Genomic DNA, 20,869 nt, shown 5'->3' on the forward strand with positions numbered 1-20,869 from the left:
CATCCAGGTAAGGTGTATACCTTGGAGACTGCTTATGAACAAGCTAAGCATCATTGTTTTTCCCGGGGACTGTTCACCCAAGAGGGCTACTTTTACCATAGAGGAGCAATATGAGGACACAGATACCTGAGAGAGCATTGATAAGGATCGTCCTTGCCTTCTGAGCAGCGTGGTCCTTGCACCGTGAGGTTACACATCAGGTGCTTCTCTCCACCTTTCCATTCTGTGTCTGCCTCACATTTGTCTTCATGCATTTTTTTCTAGAAATACACCTTTATGGGGTACTGTCTGCGGTACCTGTTCCCTTGTGGTCTGCATATAGCACCAAACACAGCTAAAACCAAGGCAGCTTAATGCAGCTTTGACTTCCCCAGCCATAAGCATTGTTACTTTCCTCCTCTATTTTTCCCTACTATCATTCTTATGTCCCAGGCATTTACTATACATCCATGGCCAACAAAGTTTTGTATTCCAGTTCTTGCCAGCTCTTGTTATTGACCTGAGGCAAACCCCTGTGTGAATGGATGTAACCTGAGCGACTGAAACTCACTGCTCTCTCTTGCAGTGATTTCCACAAGATACCTCAGAACTCACAGAAGAGAATGAGTTTAAAATTGCAGCCATTCAAATGGAAAATACTGCTGAACAACTACTAGATACAATACAAATAAAAATGGCAGAATTGCAATTGTGGAGCAGGAAAACCTGCACATTTTATCACCTTCCAGAAAGCTCTAGAAACATTGAAAATCACTCTGGAAACATTTAAAAAATACAATACAAACAAACAAAAAAAAAAAGTATAATGATCCAAATGATTGCACCAGTCAAATCTGAGCCACATTTTCTGGGTGTTTGTCCTCTTTGCTGATCTGAAGCCATATGGGAAAATAATATTCAGCTGTCACCAATATGAAAAACTAAGGAGCAGACCCCAGGAGAAGAGCTCCACTCACAGCACCCCCATCAAACAGCAGCCCTGAGCAAACAGACCTGACCTCAGCTGCTAAATGATACATCTTGTTCACCAAATGGAAAGAGGGCATGAGAGAGAATGTTGCTTCAAGCTCGTTACTTCTGGGCTGTTTCAGCTGTCAAAACACTGTACAATGTCCCTGTAATACAGGAACAGGGCTAGAGTTCAGATCCAAGGTCCAGGTTCCCTAGTCATGCCAAGCCAGAGCCCAAGACATGGTGAGTATCCCACCTCCCGTGCCTCCTTACTAGGAGGAATGTACTCACCTATATACACTGAAGCACCAGCCCTGGAAATGGCTGTGCAGTAGGATGCTTCATTCCTGCCCCTGAGGGTTACTGCTGTAACATCTCTAAACGTCTCCACACATACACACAAAAAAAATCTAAACAAGAAAAAAAGAGGAAAAAAAAAAAAAGGATGCTTGAGCAACAAATGGCTTCCTATAAATACACAGAGTTATTTTTAGTCTCTCCTTCAGGATGGTATCACAACCGCCAGTTTCTGCCCCAAGTCCTCCATTCTCTGTTGGGAACAGACCTGCACCACAAGCAAGATAAGGGCATGTAAAAGTTTTGTGAGCTGAGATGTAATGAAACTTGGGCTCTGATGGATGGTTTTTCATGGCTGATTACAGCTGACAGCTGCTTGCAGATGGGGTGCTTCTGGTCTCTTCCCTGTATGGATTTTCAGGCATGGAAAAGGTGTGAAGTCAGTAGGAAGTCAGGGAAGGATTTGTTCAAGCACGGCTAAGACAAGCAGCATATTTATGCTGCGCATGTTCAGTCAGACTCCTTCAGCTATGAAGTGCTCCATGAGTGGTACTGGTTTTCAGTGGTCAGCATAGACACAGATGGGATGAGATGCACAGCCTTGTCAGTCCTACAGCCTTGTGCTGTTCTTGGATAGGAACTTCTCCATCCTCCCCTGCAGCCAAGCACCAGGATGGGCACAAACAAGGTGGTATTCAGCAGGTACCTGTCTGCCTGGCCCAGAGGATGCTGCTCTTCTCATCTCCCCACACTCCTGGAACAGATCTGGAGCCAGCTGGAGATGATCTGCTGTGCTCCCCCCACTGCACAATGAACTGCTTGTACACCAAACACAAACACACAACAGAAATAATGAGAGTGGAAAACGCAAAAGTAGCTAACGCAAATCTACAACACAGCTCAGCAGATATTTGCCAGGCTTGAAAAAAAGTGACTTTCTCCAAGCAGCAAGCCAGAGTTGAACCAGGGAGAAGAGATGTACTGCAGTTGCTTTTGTCAGCCTCTGTAGGCTGATCATTCTCCCAGGACTTCCAAACAGCACAAGCTGCTGCTGTTCTCATAGGGAAGGAGCCTTGTTTTCCCAAGGACTTCACAGGAGAAAGGCAGGAGTGCTGTAGAATCAATGCTGAGCACGTCTCTTCCCAAAGCTATAAATGTGAATCATTTCTCTATTATCACGGTCTGAGGGAAGTAATTGTGCCCGCTTGGAATTTATGTCCCCAGATCTCTGCACCAGAAAGGATCTGAGCGATTGCCAGAGCACAAGCTGGGAAAAATAGGCTTTAAGGATACAGAAGGGGTTGCACTTGACTGGTTGCTTCTTTCCCAATTCCATCCTGTTCAGGCTGCGACAGTACTGGCACTAAGATTTGGAAAGGATCAGGGAGGTCTCTATAGAAGCAGCAATGCAGCAGGATGTTGATTCCAGCCATGCAACAGACATTGGACCATAAAAGAAAAGCTCTGGGATGGGAATTGCAGATTATTACTCTTTCCCACTGGTGAGACAGGTGCTTGTGGAACATCTAGAGAAGGAAGTCTTAAAATTTGTGTTTCTGGTTCAAAAGAAATCAGTTAAGGAGGTATCTATATTTATTCATTGGAAATATGTGTCTGAAATTTACACCCAGATGTTGAGATCCCAGGGCAGCTGACAAGCCTTCTATTAGCTCAGGACTAATATGCACCATCTGTTAAAGTCAGAGAGGAAAAGAGCAAATTTTCTGCGTTTGGGTTGGACTGCCTTGCCACTGGTCTGGCTGAATTGGTTTGCAGAAGTAAAAATTATGCTTTGTTGAGGAAAGGCATGGTCTTGAATCAATAAGTACTTTTGACACCCACAAGGAAGAATCCAATCCATTCTTTGAGAGGTCTTCAAAGGCCTCATATCTCTTACTTACGGCTACTTTGAAAGGAAGGAACAGAGGAGCGATTTGGCTGAGCAGACACCCAGACATGGAGCAGCACTTACAGACACCTGACTTCAAGTTCTTGGAACGAACAGAAGCAGATGTACCAGGCTTTTCCATGGTATAGATTAACAGCTCTCTCCCCAGTAAAGTGGAGGACTGGAATTAGAAACTCAAGACACAGTCTAAGAGATCTTGCATCCTTAGGGAGAAAGAGGGATGTCTGGAAGGCATCCCTCCCACCATAGGACACACGTAACTACCCCCATGTCCTTCCTGAGTCAGTTTTCTACCAGAGATAACTAAATCCTAGACATCTTCCAGCACAGATAGCTCTAGGCTATGTGGGCCCAGAGAGAAAAGCAAGTGGAAGAAAAGGTCAGGTAGCAACAAAAATGGTCCTTCTCTCCTGACAAGCATTACTGCCACAAGAAAAAAAGCAAGCTGTCCCATATGGATCTTGAGATATTTCTCCCACTTCTGAGGGCTCTGGACCCATGACCTCCATAATGAGGTGTTGCTGTCAGTGTTTTCTCTTCTTTCCCAGGTAGTGTTCAGACAAATCTACTCATTAAAAGCAGCTATTTTGGGCTCTTTCACCTTGGATTCACAAATGCTTCCACCTCCTTCTCTCACGAGTCTGTTCTTCCCTGAACTGCTCTGTCCATACTTCAGGATGTCATCCTGAAATGGAAACCAGCTATCTGCATCTCCCTGCCCATCACTGAGCTGTAATCGCAGTGGGAGACCAAAGACGTCCTTCAAGCATCAGTCAGCGGGTTACTCATCCCTGCGCTCAGACCTGCCCAGCATTCAAAGCAAGGCAGCCTCCAACTGGGTTCTGCATCCCCTGGCTGAAGCAAGAGCTCCTATTTCTATGCTTGCCCTAGTTTCTGGTCATAATTCAGTGGTGCATTAAGATCAAGGCTGCTCTGACTACCTGTATGAATTTAGAAAGAGAGGGTTTCTCCAGAGGAAGCTTTTAAAAGCAGTAGTTCACTTGGGTTAGAAACTAACCTAGGTATTAAAAAACAAAACAAAACAAATCCTCAACCACTAAGTTACAAACAGCCAAATTAAAAAAGGAGAAAGTTGTGAAGAGTGATAGAAACACTTCTAGTATGGGTCAAGTTGAAGTTGTCCCAGAATCTAATTGAAGATGTCCTTGTTCATTGCAGGGGTTTGGACTAAATGACCTTTAAAGGTCCCTTGCAACACAAACCATCCTACGATTCTATGATAAGTGCATACCAAAACCTAGTTGGAATTCTCAAAGCAGCTTAAAATGCCGAAATCAGCATGGGGTACCGTGTCACATGTGACAGCACACTGCAAAGTAATTTGAACAGGAGAAAAAAGGAGGAAGGTTCAAGGTAATCTGCTGGTAGCTTCTACACAAAGGCATGAGGTTGTGGAGGATATGATAGGTTTGTGGGCTCCTCTAGGAGACTATCAAGCTGTGTGAGGAAGGAAGATTTGTAAATAGTGAGAAGCAAAGAATAAAAAGAAAAAATGGGGAGGGTAAGAAGGAATAGAAGAGACAACAAATGACTATTTAGCACAAAGAAACTAAGATGTGAAGAACAACATTAATCGAATCACCAAGGGATGAGACAAAATTCTGTAATTGCCTCTACACCAGTGCGAGAAACCTGGGTAATATACAAGAGAAATGGGAATTGCTCATTTACAGAGCATAAATTTGACCTAGTTGGTATCACTGAAACCTTCTGGGAGGCATTTGCATGATTGGAATATGTAGAAGAAGCCACTACTCATAACCTGTTTGGGAAAAGGAGGAGTGCTGTGTGATGGCATTATCCGTGCAAGTCTCGGATGATTGGAGTGACATAATCTCCAGCCCATTCTCCACCAGCACGCAGGGAGCGCTGGCTGCTCCTGCACTGATGGGAGGATCATTAAGCTCCTTCTCTGCAAAACGCAAAGTAAACTCTTACCAAGACAGCAGTAGGAGTGATTCATCCTGACATTTCCAAAGCCTCCCCAGGACTACAAGTCTTATCTAAATTTTTTTTTCAGAATTTACTAGAAGTGCCTCTGAAGCTGGGCCCCCTGCAGTGCTGTGCCAACATGGACCTTTGTCTGGGCAGAGAAATGCAGAAAGACAGCTGAACTGAAAGTCAGCCGTTGCTTCAGCGCAAGCAATCACACTGATCTCTTAATGCACAGACAAAGCAAATGCCAAACTAATGAAATACCGGCTTATGTGTTCAAAGGGGAAAATTTCAGGCTGAACACAGTAGTTAAGGGGGAAAAAAGTTGCGAGAAGTTAACAGAAGTCAGAGTGAGGATATTTTCCCTCAAAAATAAAGTGCTAGACAGCCACGAGTATCATGATTCAAGGGAGACTGCTGTTTCAAAAAGCCTGAGGATGAAAGACCAGTACAAGTGATGTGAGACATGTAATCTTCATGAAGGGAAGGAAGAGTAAGGAGGGATTTGATGCAAATCAGTTATTTAATTCCTAGTTTATATTCATTGCGAAGGGAGGGGCACTCAAATAATTCAACATCCAGACAACTTCACAAGAGCTTAAAGAATCCTGGCAAAAGCAATGCTATTTCTGGTATGCCAAGAATAATGCAGAGATTAATTATTCATTCTGGATTTGGAAACAGGCACAGGCATTGCCTTCTACTTTATCCTCTAGTGACTGACATCCCTGGGAATAGCCACTGTGATCTATTTCTTTTGCTCCCTCCAAAGAACAGTCATGGGTTTTCCACTTATTTTGGGGGCTTTTGTTGCCAACAACACACAATAACTTGGTAGGAACCAAACTCACTTTCAGCCCTGCAGCCTCACAGTCCCAAGCCTGGCACACCACATACAAGCACTCCCAGTTCTTGTGCCCTGGCAGCCATTTCAAGTCCACAGATGAACCCCCTTTCTCCCCCCAACACTGACTGGCATGTCTCAAGCCTTTAGTAATCCTTTGTGTCCAAACCACATCTCCCAGCAGTTCCCTGCTATCTCCATCAGAAACTCCTAAAGGTCTTCACCACAAAGGTGTCTTCTCTGGCCACAGCATCTCCCAGTTAAGGACCTCTGAGTTTCTTTGGACTTCTTTAATCTATTTCATGGTGAAAAAAAATAGCTGGTAGGTTCTCCCAGTCTCCCATCTTAGCCTTCGTTGTATCTTACTAATCAGCAAGCCATCTCTTCTTTGCCTGCACTGTCAAGTCAACAGGCAAATCTTATCCAGCCTCACATTCCCCTGGAACTCTTGCAGGTCTTTGGTGATCTCTTATCTGCTGATCAAAATCTCCCTCTGCTCCCTCCTTGGCTTATTAAGAAACTAGTAGTGATGGATTTCATTCTCATGGTTGAACTCTCCAGTGGACTAAAGAGGGTGTCTGCCTAATGTTTCTCATGCTTGGAATATACCCAAAGCCAGTTCCTTTCTGAGCAGGGAAGTGCACATCAATGGTGAGCTGCACACCACAGTTCCCTCTATGGATTATTTGATAAGGTTTTTCTCCTAACACAGAAGCCTATATTCACAAGACTAGAAGGACATTCATGTCTTAGAGAAAAAGAGGTTACTAGCTCATTTTTACACCGCTTGATAATGGTTTTGAAAGCTATTGGCATATAGAAAAAGAGACAGCTTAACCACATATCTTATTTCCTTCGAAAAAAACAAGCTAAAGGAAGCATTCGAGTCACGTTGAAAACCTTTCTATACCAAGCAGTAATGCTGAATAGAAACTACTAATATCAGATAACTTCAGAATCTTTTCAAAAAGAATCCTCTGGACTGTTCAAATTAGCTCATGAAAAGCCTTTGAACAAAGGTAGTTCCAAGATAACTGGGAGACACTTTACACTTTTCATCCAGTCTTCAGTTCAATGTTTTATAGATGTTCCAAATCAATCCTGGACACACTGCAGTAGTCAGGATGAAACCAAGTAAAAATATTTAAAGGACTGTAATTTTTATTGACATTAATTATGTTGTTTTTATTAGAATAACATTATTTTTATAAGTTTTTGTTAATTAATTTGATGGAAAGATGTCATGTTCTGAGCACCAAAGGTCTGGGAAGCATAACACAGTCAGGCATCACCATTTTGGTTACTATGTTGTTACAATACTAATGCTAATACAAGCCATAGAACAAACTTAAATTGGTTAATCAACAGGTCTCAAAGTTTAATTATCAATAGGGAATCAGCATTTAGAGGTGATATGTCCAGGAATCTCAGGTAATCAACCTGTGTTATAACTGGAGCCAAGTTATGATTAAGTCTGCAGGTAACAACAACCATTGGAGAAGGCTAAATAGTGAAAACAGTTTCAAAGAGATTAGACTGCATGTTCAAATAAAGCCAAACAAGGTGATATCTAGGGGCTAGAAAAGCAGACCATTCTCACAAAATGAGACTGTCTGAGCTACCATAACAAAAGAACAAGTATGTGTAAAATTGCCAGCCAAAATCAAGTCCTACATAAAACTCTCTAGCTTAAGAAGTAAAGAAGCCATGCATAAGACCAGTGAGGTTTCAAGAACTCTACAAGCTATTGAGATACCTGGAAAATGGGCTGGAGAGCAACAGTGTTGAAGTTCATCATTGGTGATCAGAGCACACATTGATGGGGAGACAAAAATATTAGACAGAGGATTCTTTCATTATAAAGCAGAAGCAAAAGCCATTAGAGGGAAGCCTGATGGAGGAAAATGCAAGGCTAGGAAAAGTATGTATTGATGACATCTCAATAGAGATAAGAAAACCCAAATCAGAGCAAGTAATCTCAAAGCTGTACTTAATTTCCCATTGCTTGGTGTCTACAATATGCTCTAGCATAACTTCAAGACACAAGTTTGACAAGAGCCAGTCAGGCTGAGCTGTCCAGGCTACATAAAAGAGGCACCTGTGCTGGAAAATGGCAATTACAGATAGTCCCAGAATACAGGATGTGAATTATAAAAAAGAACTTGGACATAAACCCTGAGCTGGACTCCATGCTGCAAGAGCTGATTCCCTGCTGTGTGCAGCTAGCCTTCACCAGAGAGAAAACAATTTTACATTTCAGCCACCTTTCAGGGGGGGGAAAAAGCCACCAAGAAAAACAATCCCTTGAAGAAAGAACTTGTACATTGATCACAAACTACCCGGAGTGTAATCTATCTGGCTTAAAATGTGTCTACACAGGGACAAGCTCTGCACAGTAAAGCACTTCCTACAAAGCCCAAATAAGCTGCACTCAGATGGCTGCACCTGCCTCCTCTCCTGCTTCCCAGCCTTCCATTCGTTCAGAGCCAGGGTGACAGACCAGGGAAACCCATCACGTCCATGAGTCTTCAGCTTGTGAGCTTGTCATGTGCAGTAACATCTTCTTAACTATCAAACCGATTTCACTGTGACTCTGGTTTGCTTCCTCTGAAGTTTAAAACCAATCCAAGCAAGATAACACTGTGTCGTAGTCAGATAATCCCACAGTGATCAGAAATCCTTTGATGCTTACATTAAACCAAGAATATTCTTAGAAAAATGCTGGCTTCAGCTAAAAGAAGAGCCCACACGATATACTAATAGTCAACAGATCAACATATAGATCTTATCTATAAATAATGCTGATCTGAAGAGAGACTGCAACTTTATAAAAAGACACTCACCAGCTGATTTAAAGATATAGAAGAGAACACAAGCAGAAATAGCTGCAGGAGTGAAAGACTCAGTTCAAAGTATCAACATTTTAAGAAGAAAGCAAAAGCCCTGGATGTCAGAGAAAAAAAAAATTATCTAAGCCTCATAAATGCATCAAGCTCATATACTGCAGCAGAGAAGTATGGGTTAAGGTTTTAGAGTGGTGTCCAAGCCTGGATCTCCCAGGGTGCATAGTTCCTGTCTTGCAGATCGCTTTTGAAGACCAGGTTGCCACAGGTTCTCAAAAAAATCAACTGTAAAAGAGCATCCCCATGAAAACTGAGCCCAGGTCTTGGTAGCTGGGCCACCAGGGTCCCCCCAGCTGTAAAGGAGTAATTGAAGACATGCTCTAGAGAAGCATCAGGGATGACAAAGCAACAGCTGAAAACATATTCAGCCCCACATGCTGGACTTAGCACAACTGACATGAAGCATGCAGCAACTAGAATGAAATTTCCAATTGATAACCAGGGTAACATCTGCAAGTAATTCAGACATATCTGCTGTGTCTCTGGATGGCACTGGTTTCCAAAGCTTGCCCAGATACTTGTGAGCTGTGCAGCATGTTCACGGAGAGCATACCTTAAACCTACCTGCATTTTAGGGATGCACTGAGCTGGTCACTCCAGTCTCTTTATTTTGGCAGAGAACTGAAATGCTGCCCAGTCAAAGGCTTGTTCCAAAAACATGAACTCAAAGCCTTCCACATATCATACAGTGACATTAAACATTCATCCCAAAATATCCCGTCCCACATTTAAGCATTTCCAGCAGGCATGACCATATTGTCCACATCATCCTACAACAGGGCTTGTCACAAGCAGAAGAAAATTAATTTGCCCAGCTGCCAAGAACAGGAGATGCTAGAGTCTACTTTAAATCACTCACAGTCTCTGTACTCATGAGAAACCCTCACTTCAGTCATGCCCTGTCTTGCTGCAAAAGTTATTTAGTCACAGGAGCTCTGCACCTTATATGTCCACCTAGATTCCTTAAGATCTTCAGAACTGCAACTTAAACATCCTCCTGGCCTGAAAATCTTCACTGCAGAGTCAAGAAAAAGAATGAAGAGAATACAGCAAATACACTTTTCATTCCAGTTCTCTCTCATTACCCTGTTAATGCAGCTATACATTTAGTGCTTCATTGTTCATCTTCAGAAAGACTACCTACTGTCTCTTCACATAAAGAGCTGACAACATGAAGGAGGTCTATTACTTTAAAAGGTTACTGCACATGCCCTAGACTACCCAATTTGTATTATGCAAGCTGTCCCTGAGCTTGATAATTTCTTTCATCTGTTTGTTCAAAATGTTCTTATATCTTCCACTCAAGTTTTTGTCTTTTTGGATTTTTTGTTAAATTCTATTTCAATATCATTGCCAAAGATGTCTATTTACAGAACGCTCAGCAAGTGTTATTTCTACAAAGCCACGTGGTCTTCAGCCTCTTAACCATGTTCTTTCATTTGAAGAAGAAACACAGATGTGGTTACTCCTGGACATTGTCTATAATATTGTTACGTACAAAGACAGAGCTTCTCCATTAACAGAGGACAGCACATGTTAAAATATTTGTCCCAAGTAATTATATGTATAATTACCATAAATTTGTTACAATGCAAAAGAAATAGAATTCACTTAAATGCCTCAGCAAAATGCAACTTTTTCTTTGCATACAAACAAGGATGGTCACACTTTGGCCACTGCCTGTCAGAGAGGAGTGCTGACTCCGGGGTGAGGGGAGTAACTTCTCTTTCGGCTTCAGGAGACTCACTTGCAATCACCTGTTACTCTCAGACTGCATTCACATCATCTGCTACTGCAAGAATGTCTTTCCTTGCAGACTGGACTTCTCCCTGATGTGAAAGGTAGCCTCACATTGCACTGAGGCTAGAGACCGTGCTTGAAGAATTAAACAGCAGCGCCACATGTTGTGCATCCTTTCAGCAACACAGTACCCATCATCCCTGGGCAGAAGGCTGCAGGACAGTAAGATGACAACATACTATTTCAAGTGGAAACACACAGTCACTAGTAGCTGACTTGTGGCATACAAACCCAAAAGCCCAGGGCAGCTTATTTGGTGCACAGAGCTTTTCAAGTACATAACAACTATAATTGAAGATGTCAGCAATGCAGCACTAAGGTTTGTATCATGAGCACAAACAGCAGGGCAGCCAGGAGCAAAAGATAAACATGTACTTGTCATGACCTCTAAATTCAGGATATCTGTTTACTAACAAGTATGCATGGAGATTTTTCTTTGTTTGTTTGTTTGCTTTTAAAGAAAAAAAAAAAAAGAAAAAAAAAAAGGCAGGCCAGGAAAAGGGTGGAAGGGAATAGGAAAAACAGAAATACTCAAGACACAGGGTGGCTTCAGGTAGATGACAGAGAGATAACCCTACCTGGGTGCTGCTCTGCCAGGCTGGCTGTTAAGGGAACTGAGTATTTTCTAATGCCAGTCTGCCAGACACAAAATGAAGACCACAGAAGTGCACAGCTGTATCCACTTCCATTCTCTCCATGGAAACACCTGACCCCTTCCCTAAAAAAATATTTTCAATAGCATTTTGCAGAGGAAAAGGTCAGGGAAGAAGCAAGCACCTGGAACAGGAGGAACATAAACATGTGCTCTCAAACTCAATTGTTATTTTGGACCCATCAGTTCAGATGTAAAAAATAAAAACAGAGAACAGGCTTTTCTTTGACCATTATGTAGAGCGAGCAGTCTCATCTCATACCTGGAGGCAGGTTACAGATGTCCTGAAACCAAGGGGCACATTCAACATGCCTCAGGTGAGGCACCTGTCAGGAAGGATTCTGTTGATGAGTTTGAAATACTTGGCCTAATTATCTCATCATAATGACATTCACCATGTGATGCAATCGACTTCAAGCTAATTGTAAAATATCCCAAACGACTTCAGTAGCAACATTGAAGCCATGTCAAACAGAGTGTTTCCATTCAAGCCCTCAGGCAGTACAAGCCCACACGTCTTTGCCCAGCTAGGGGGTGGCGAGGTAGGTCCTTGGGAAAGGGGCAGAGGTTGGAAAGGTCCCTGGGAATGGCAGAGCCTTGGCCAAGCCCAGTGGGTGGTGCAACATAGAGAAAAGGATGCAAGAGGGGGTCTTCCTGGGCACACATACCTCCTCAGCATTTTGTTGGGGAGCTGATGGGCTCCCCATTCACTGCACAACTCTTACAGTTCCTGCTCACAGACACCCAGCTCCATCCGTGCTGGTGACAGTTCCCCAAGACAAAGAAGAATAGCAGTTCAGAGGCAGCAGCAGCATTTTGTGGAGATCTTACCAAAAAGACAGCAAAGAGAATGAAACCTGAATTACTGTTCCTGTTACCCTGCTTGTCCTGGGAATAATTTACAATCCCTGCAGACAGCTAAGCCTTACGGTTTATCAAAAGCATCATGGCTTCTTAGATCCTGTCAAGTAAAAACACAGTTACTCTGATGCTTTTGCCATTAATGCAGAAAGGACACAAGGACAAGGCAAGTTCTTTTATTATAGTCTTTATACAGTAAGTCAAATTCATCTCTGCATCAGCACCTTTTCCCCCCCAAGATGGTTTTTGGCTGCATATTCATTTCTCCATCAAGGCATTTTAAAAGCTCACTATTTCATTTTATATGTAATGCATGTTAAAGTTTCCCACTGAAATTCACTGCTCTATATCCTCACCACTGTGGTGTTTTATGGAGCAATTGCTTTGAGAAACAGCAGTGCAGAAGAAATAAGTTCAGTAAGCACAGCAAGACACCAAAGTTTAGAAAGAATTAAGAAAAAAGATTCTCAACAAGAAAGCTCCTTAGGGCAATGGAATTGATTTTCCAGTCCTTCTACAAGTCTATTGGATCAAGTATTTTAATTAATATTTATCCTACCTACTTAAATGCAATGATCTGTGCAATGTTAAAAATGCAATATTCAGTAACTAATGCTGTTAATTCTACCCAACATGACATCTCCCTATTCCAGATGCAAAGTAAAGCATACAACAGAGAACAGATATATTTTGCAACCTTTCACATGTGCTGAAAAAGCAACAACAGCTGTAATAATGCGCTCAAGCAGATAAACAGCACAACACAGGAAAGCTTCTCAAGTACAACATTTCTTTAAAGAATCAGTTTTGTCTTCCCTTCATTTGCAAGTGCCTGCTGTCAGCCTAACAACAACTATTTAAGTCAATGCTTTGCAAAACGAACAGCTAATAGGCCACTGAAAAGAGTTCTTAATAGATTCAGCTTGTGACTCTCCATAGCTGAAATTAAGCTGTATGGTTTCCCTGGAAATAAGGAGCTGGCATGATACGTCAAACCAGCTGTCCTCGGAGAGCACTGGCAACTGTCTGGCCACGGTGTGCTGACTGCAAAAGACAGAAGAAAAGTAGTTGCATTGCCACAGAAGTTTCAGTGAAGAACCAGGTCATTTGGGAGCTTTTAAGAACCAGAAACCATTGGCTCAGCTTCCACTGGATGTGGCTGCAGGTCAAAACTGGGGAAGGAGACAGCTTTCCACATAGACTGAGCAGAACAGACATGGGGACACAGGACCGTAATTACACTCTGCACATCCAGGGAGACCAGATCCCACTGGGCTCCCATGACTGCTCACAGGAGACTCCAGGACAGCCATTCACGGCAGCAACCCTCATCCCTGACAGTGTCTGCAAAGATAAAAGGTCAACCCAGAGCACCAAGGGCCAACCCTTACTCTTGATATGCAATAGGAATCAGCCAGACATGGCCCTTCAGTTATTCCTCTGAACTCCCTGGGGCAGCAGAAGAGAAACTAAAGAGAGAAGAGCCCTTTCAACACTGTCCTGTGGGGCTGCAGGCTCCCAGGCACAGGACAGGAGCTCCATGAGCTCCTGTCCCTCACATACAGCAAGCTCCAAGGGCCAGCAGCCCACAGCTCCAGGATGCATCACTTCACAGGTTGCTGGTTAAGGAGTGGAGCTTCATCTCCTGAGGAGGAAATCTGCTCCTCCATAACATGTCACAAAATACCAGCTTTCCATCTCAGCCTAGTCAGCAATCTGAGGAGTGCTCATGCTCATGGCAAAGAGCCATCTCCACCACTGAGAAATAACGTGGTTTCTGCGTCAAAAAGACTTGGGGAGAATAAAGAGTTAAAACTTCCCCATTGCTACATGGCTTTCAGTGTCATCTCTATTTTTGCAGCAAACCTATCTTGAGGAACATCCTGTCTGACTCAAATTCAATTACCCTATGCCAAGAGGTGATCATCACTTGGGGGAAGAAATAAAAAAAAAAAAAAGAAGAAAACAAACAACAAACCTTCTTCAAGCTTCAAACTGCAGAGCATGAGAAATCGAAGAATCCTAGTATGTATCAGGGGGCCCTATTAAGATCATCATTTGCTGTCAGAAAGTCTTCAGGCAGCGTGCAACCTGTTCTAAATATAGAACCATTTAAAGCTTTCCTAGGAAAAAAAAAAAAAGAACTGGGGGGAGAGAGAATAACCCAAAGAAGTAACTTAGAATGAGGAACAGCATGAAAACAGACCCACAGCAGCAGAGACAGACTCCAACAAAGTGATTTTTAAAAGCAAACCTTCGGCCCCATATGCACAAGATCTGCATGGATGCACTCTTTGAGGAAAAGATTTTCAGTAGAGAGCTATATCTCCAAAGCTCAGCTGCCTTTGGTGACTTACTCCTTGAACAAAAGAGTTTCCTGGCTTTCTGCACCCCTTACCAAGGTCTCTGCAACACAGCAGTTCCCAAGGGCTAACTGCCTACCTGTTGGAATTGAAGTCTAAGGGACCATAAATCCTGTGGACCACCCTTGCAAGCAGTTGTTATAGGTAAAGGACAGCAAAGTGCTGGCAGGAAAGTTAGGAAGGCTATCAGCAAACATTGCCAGAAAGCCTTAGTCCCTGCTTTGAACTACTGCACTTTTTCAGAGCTGTGGCATGGCCAAGGGCATTGCTGCACATGCAGCCTATGCACAGAAGGACTGAAGATGTGCGACACAGAGCAGCACCTTCCACCCACCACAAACACCTTTCTCTCCTTGGACAGCTGCAAGAGCAACAAGTTTGGATCTCCAGAACCCTGCCCTCCATTTTTTGGGACAGAATCAGCCTGGTCCATCCAGCAAAATTCAGTGTTGCTGCTGAAAAGCATCAAGCCAGCTCTGACATGCTGAAGGACAAGCTTCACATTTCAGACAAAGAAGAGAGACTACCCCATGGCTGATAGATTGCAAAGCTGGGATGCCCCTGATTCCCTTCTGACCACAAACCGTGACCTGCAGGGCCCCCCATCCCTTCAGGCTGGATATGACTGGGGTGAGATCCAGCACAGGCTGTGTCAGCTCACAGATGCTGCCCTCTGGGCTTGGAAAAGCAGCCCATGTGGTCCTCAGTCCCACCAGCAGCCACAGTTTGTCCCAGCCTTTCTCACTGGAAGAAGCTGGTGTCTGTGGGTGGAGATTTCCCATCAGTTGGCTTAAGCATGAGTAGTTAAAGGTGACAGAGCCTCAGTCATGAAAGTTTATATCCTTTTCAAAACCCCAGTTCACTTTAATATTTATTCTAAGGGATATTGTCATTTGTGCACATAATCCCCTTGGGAATTCTGGAGCCCTAGCTTGTCAGAGACACTTACAGCAATAGATTCCTGCGGCTGGTTCTAAAATGCAGAATCACTTTTGGTCATGGGGCAAACGCCAGTGTGCAATGGAGGGTTTTGCCTCTTTGTACTCCTGGCAGAAGAGAATACCAACAAGAGATTCTCTTTTCCTTCTCTCTATGCTATTGACAGTGCTGTAGTGCTTTCTCCCCCACTCATTAAACTGAAGTGTAGAGGAGGTGACCTCTCTGAGCTGGGGTGCTGAAAACAACTCCTGCACTTTCATCACCTGCTGCAGAGGAAGGTGTCACTGCAGCATTAGCCTCTTGCAGCATCCCAGGTGAAAGCACACCTGGACAGCAGTTGTCTTTACTTACACCGTATAATGTTGTCAACATAACTACTCTGTTCACTGGCAAGTCCAGGGGACAGATAGAGAAGGGTTTGTTCAGAGCACATGCTTCCACAGACAGCATAGATATGAACATCCTTTTGAGAACAGCCACTTAACTCTAAGCCAATTAAACTAAATTGAATAAAAAGCTACTCTGATTCTAAAGGAGTGACATTAATCATGTTTAGTTTCTCAAATTAATCCAGATTAATTTCCACTGCATACATAAGATACAGTATCCTTACGTCAATATATTGCCCCAGCTAGCAAAAATATCTTCATTAACATGTTCATGGTAGAGGTCTTTCTTTTCTCTCATCTACATAACTGTTTAAGCCTTTCCCGCGTGTCAGGAACTTGCAGACAGGCTGTAACCGGACTCCAACCCCCTCCAAAGCAAACATCCACCCGGCTCACAGAGACACTGGCTCCTTCCTCTGCACAACCACTTGCTTTTTATTTTCAAATCATATAAGCTCACTCAGTGTTCCACCTGTCTCTTGCAGGGGACTCTGCTTGTCTTGCCTTTAAAAACACATGCACACTGTGAAATGAGCAGGAGTATCTGCTGTCAGGCTAGCCAACCACCTTGTGTGAAGTTCACCTCGAGCTCCACCCCAAGTAGACGTGCAAGAAGAAAAAAAAATAAATCCATTCAACCCAATATGTAACAGAAGTTTAGCAGCAGAACAAGCCACCTTGCAGCCACCTACAAGGCTGGCTCCAGGGCAGGACAGACTTGTGGCAGGATTAGTGATGCTCCTGAGGGCTGCAGGAAAACAGGCCAAGTCAGCTCCTGATCCTTCTGAGAGAGACAAACGATTCTAATTTGGAAGCTGCTTTTTAATACAGTTGGTTTTTCTCTTGCTTTTCAGAAGTCTGTTTTGAGCCTAAATGAAAGCTTTGAAGCAGCACTGAATCTTAATGGACCTCGCACGTGCACAGGCAGCTGCTCGCTGCCAGACTATAGCTGCTTTGGGGAGCTGCTCAGAAGCATGTATCTACCCTTTTCTACAAAAGATTGTAAAAGCAGCCCTAAATGCCCTTTTTTTCTTTTTTTTTCCATTTGAAACAACCAACTCCACCAGTCAAAAAACATCCTCTCCATTGCAATCAATCTCCCTAAAGGAAATTAAAGCCACTGGATCAAAAATAAGGACAGACATGAAAGCACTGGCAGCTTTGTGGCAGAGACAAAACACTGAAGTATGAATAACACAAAGCTTGGTCCTTGTTCTCTCCCTCCAGAAGACTCATAACCAACAGGATACCTTTGCCAGTCTTAGAAAAAAATGTTATAGCCATGTGTTCTGTACTCAATCCAAGAGACAGTGATGCTGCATCTCCCAGATGAGAGTCAGTGTGAAGTGAAAAAAATGCAGTTATTGAAGACCCTGGTTTTGGTCTGCCAGCAGTGGCAGAGGAGAGGTGGTACAAAGCTCCCAGGAGAGTAATCAAAGCTGCATAGCACAGGATTAAACCTGTTTCCTCTTTAATGAACTGTTCCATTCCCAAGAGCTGTCACACTATTTTTTTTGTTTCTCCCACATTAGCTTCACTAACTAAAAATCAGCTCCCAGAGGAAACCAAGGTCTTTCCAAAGCACAGGCACTGCAGAGGAGCTTGGACAGGCCACTAACCTGCATTGTACCCTGCAAGAATCATCCTGAACCCATGCCCTGCCCTGTGCAAACTCAGCCTTCACACTCCAGGCTTCCCAGGACAGCAGGGGCTACTTGTACCCCGGCAGTAACTTACAAGACCCCTGAAAAAGTGGAAATTCAAAGAGACATGAGCGATTTCCAAAGGCTTTTTCTGCTCTGTGTTTCATGCAAGGGTGTCCGTGCTTCTGCAGCACGCAGGGTGGCAGAAGGCAATTTGTTAATGCAGAGGCTGCAAAGCTGCATGGGTACATCCATGCACAAGCCATTTAAGGGCAGCGTTTGGGATGTAGAAATCACCCCAGAGCTTCACAAAGGGTGAAAGCACTGAGGGAGTGACCTCAAGAAGCCCTGTCCTGGTTTTGTTAAAAACAAGACTAGCTCTCTTTTAGTGAATTTTCCTGTTGGCTAAGTTCTTCTAAGTAACTGCACTTTTCTGAATTTAGCTACATGTTTTTTGAGATGCTGTTCACTCCAGGACTGATAACATGACCAATGGATTGCAGAAGCAGCTCATGTTTAGATTTAATGCTATAACAACCAAAAAGACTGATAAGATTTCACGCGTTTCATGGCAAGAGAGGTGTATATGCAAGGAGAGGCGGACAGAACAGGTGACTAAAACTGACCAAGTGAGTATTCCATCCCGTACATGTCATACACGAGGGTCTCGCTCCCTTTGACCGTGGCCGGCATCTGAAGAGGATCCTGCCACCCATGCCTGTGATCCAAGGCCTGAGACTCTGCATCCCTGAATCCAGTTTCTGGTTTACTGTGAAGTCCCACACAGGACTTGTGGGCGCCTGCCCTGTAGCTGCTGGAGTCACGCCAGCTCCCAGCTCTGTCACGGTCACTGTCACCGCTGGAGGCACACCTACTCCACACAGGAGGCATTAAACACTGCTCTACTCTGGGACATTCAAGATTGGGTTTGTATATTTTATATCATTTTCTCTATTCACTAGTAACATTAGTAAAGCCTTTTAAAACCTTTCCAACTTGAAGTCTCCCTTCCTTCCTCCTTATCGCTTTTTCCTATCTGAGGGAAGGGTGAGTGAGGGGGTAACAGAGAGCATCTGCTATGGTTTATTGTCACCTTGCAACTAAACTTTAACAAGCCCCGAGAAGTATGAGACTCATATCAGCAGAGAGATTTATGGAAGAGCAGGAACAGTTCAAGCTAATCTACACCTGTCAGAAACCACTGACTTCTTTCACTTTTCAAAAGAAGTAGAAACTTCAAAGTCTCAGGCAAAAATATTTGATTGCAAAGCAGATATTAGCTGAACTGAAAGGAGAAAGCCAAGTCAGGGCTCTGAGCCCAAGCAGACCTTCTACAACGTATTGCAAAGTGAAGAGAAACTGCTCTGACAGACTAAGCAGAACAAAGAGGATTTCTCTTCAGATAACAGCTATGAAGAAGGCTGGGCTGCAGTGCACTGTTTTTCTGTCTCCATTTACTAAGCACATCACACCGTTCATCTAGCCAAAGCATTTCCAGTAAAACTCTGGAGAGTCAGCATTCCTGGTAAGTGAGCATTCATTGCCAAGGCACCACAGGCTGGAGACTCTGCAGTAAAGACCAGAGCAATGAGAGCACTGATTGGGGACAGAAAGCAACCAAGGGACTCAGCTGCTCCCCAAGATGGGTGCAAGAAACAAAACAAAAGAAGAATATATCCTCGGCTAATATTGGAAGGCTGGCTGCGTGGTTTGTACTCAAACCAGAAGCGAGACTCAGTCTGTCACCTGGAAATGCACTGTTGAAGCAAAGAGACCCTTGTTCAGCTGCGTCATCCACAGCAGATAGGGCACTCAGCAGTACAGCTTAGCAGTTGTCTCCCCATTTTTTATAAGCAACCCTGTGTCTCCAAAGGTCTCTTGAAGGATCCTGGCACACAATTGCTCAAAGGAGCTGCTGAGAAGCCTTTTTTTTAGCCCCAGTCCTCTGGAAACAGCTGTCAGCAAGGAAGACATCCAAGGGATACCATTTCTGTTAGGCTGAGGGTAAGAATTCTTTCTGGCAGAAAGGTGCTGCTGGCTAGGCATCAGTTTTCTGTTGCCCATCTCTCAACATCCACAAAGACAATCCATACACATGCCAGACTTTCCAAGCAAACACAGTTGTTCAAAGGAGCAACTAGGACAGATCTTTCTCCCAAAGAGCTCAGACACTATCATAATTTCAGAACAGGAGTGCATCCAGCAGCTGTTGCTCATTAACTGCAAAGTAACACGCTCAGGGCCATCATACAAATACACATTAACCAACTCTTTTTCACGGGTGCGATCTCAATTGCAAAAGTCTATAGAAACACGGAGCAGTACAAGGTGCATCTTCCTGTAAAAAAAATTAAAAAATGGTACCTGATTAGCTAGATGTAGGGAAGAGATCAGGTGATCTGAGAAAATGTAAGTATACTCTTCATGCTGAACACAACCATCAAGCTTTGATAAGCAAGTGGCAGCCCAAGTTCAAAGCCCCCTGCGAATCATTTGTGACTTGAGTATAAGTGATACTAAGCTCTATTTCCGAGCCAAGTCCCAGAGCTAGTACTGATGACATTCGATTCATCCTTAGAGTCTAATGTCACATTTCAAAACCCCTAAAACATGAGATGACAGAATATTTTCTAATACTTGTACACAATAAAATTTATGAAACAGATAACAAAAGCCATCCATCTTCATTTATAAGTCACGGCTTTTGCCTTTTGTTAAATTTAATTGCTTCCCCTGTGGCTTTAAATCAAGGGCAGATTCTATTAAAAGTAATTACTTTGCCATGCAGCTGGCATAGCAAAGTTGCTTGATAAAGGTTAATCTTCTAAGTGACAGTAGCTACTAAATGAGGGTGATGATTTCCATTAATAACTTCATGGTGAAGATGATGCTAGAATTAACACATGCATTGATATGATAGCCACAGCTCCAGAGAATCTGGTTAGCTCTTGGATCCAGAAGTCACTACCCAAGCCAGCCAGTGTGCCAGGACACACAAGATGCTGTTACCAGGGGTTCTTGCTGCAGATGCCAAGCTATGGGATAAGGACAGCCATGGACCAAGTACTGGCTGCTTGCTTGCTCCTTGCCCACATGGTTGCCACTCACACTCAGCCTCAAGGATGTGCAAACTGGTCTGTAGTCTGCTGGACTAAGGGCTAGCACCATGCTGCTGGTCCAGCACAGGGGCAGCATCCCGCACATGATGAGTTCAGTCTGAGGCATTTGCTTTTTGGAGGTTAATTTTTTCTTCAAGGAAATAAGGCAATTTTCTGCTGAAAGAAAAGCTGGGGCAGGAGGCTTCTAATAGTCAGGAGATCAAGTGGGGCAAGATGCAGGAGAAAGGGGAGTTATGTTGCTTC

The sequence above is a fragment of the Nesoenas mayeri genome, assembly GCF_963082525.1.
Source record: "Nesoenas mayeri genome assembly, chromosome: 6".
Lineage (NCBI taxonomy): Eukaryota > Metazoa > Chordata > Aves > Columbiformes > Columbidae > Nesoenas > Nesoenas mayeri.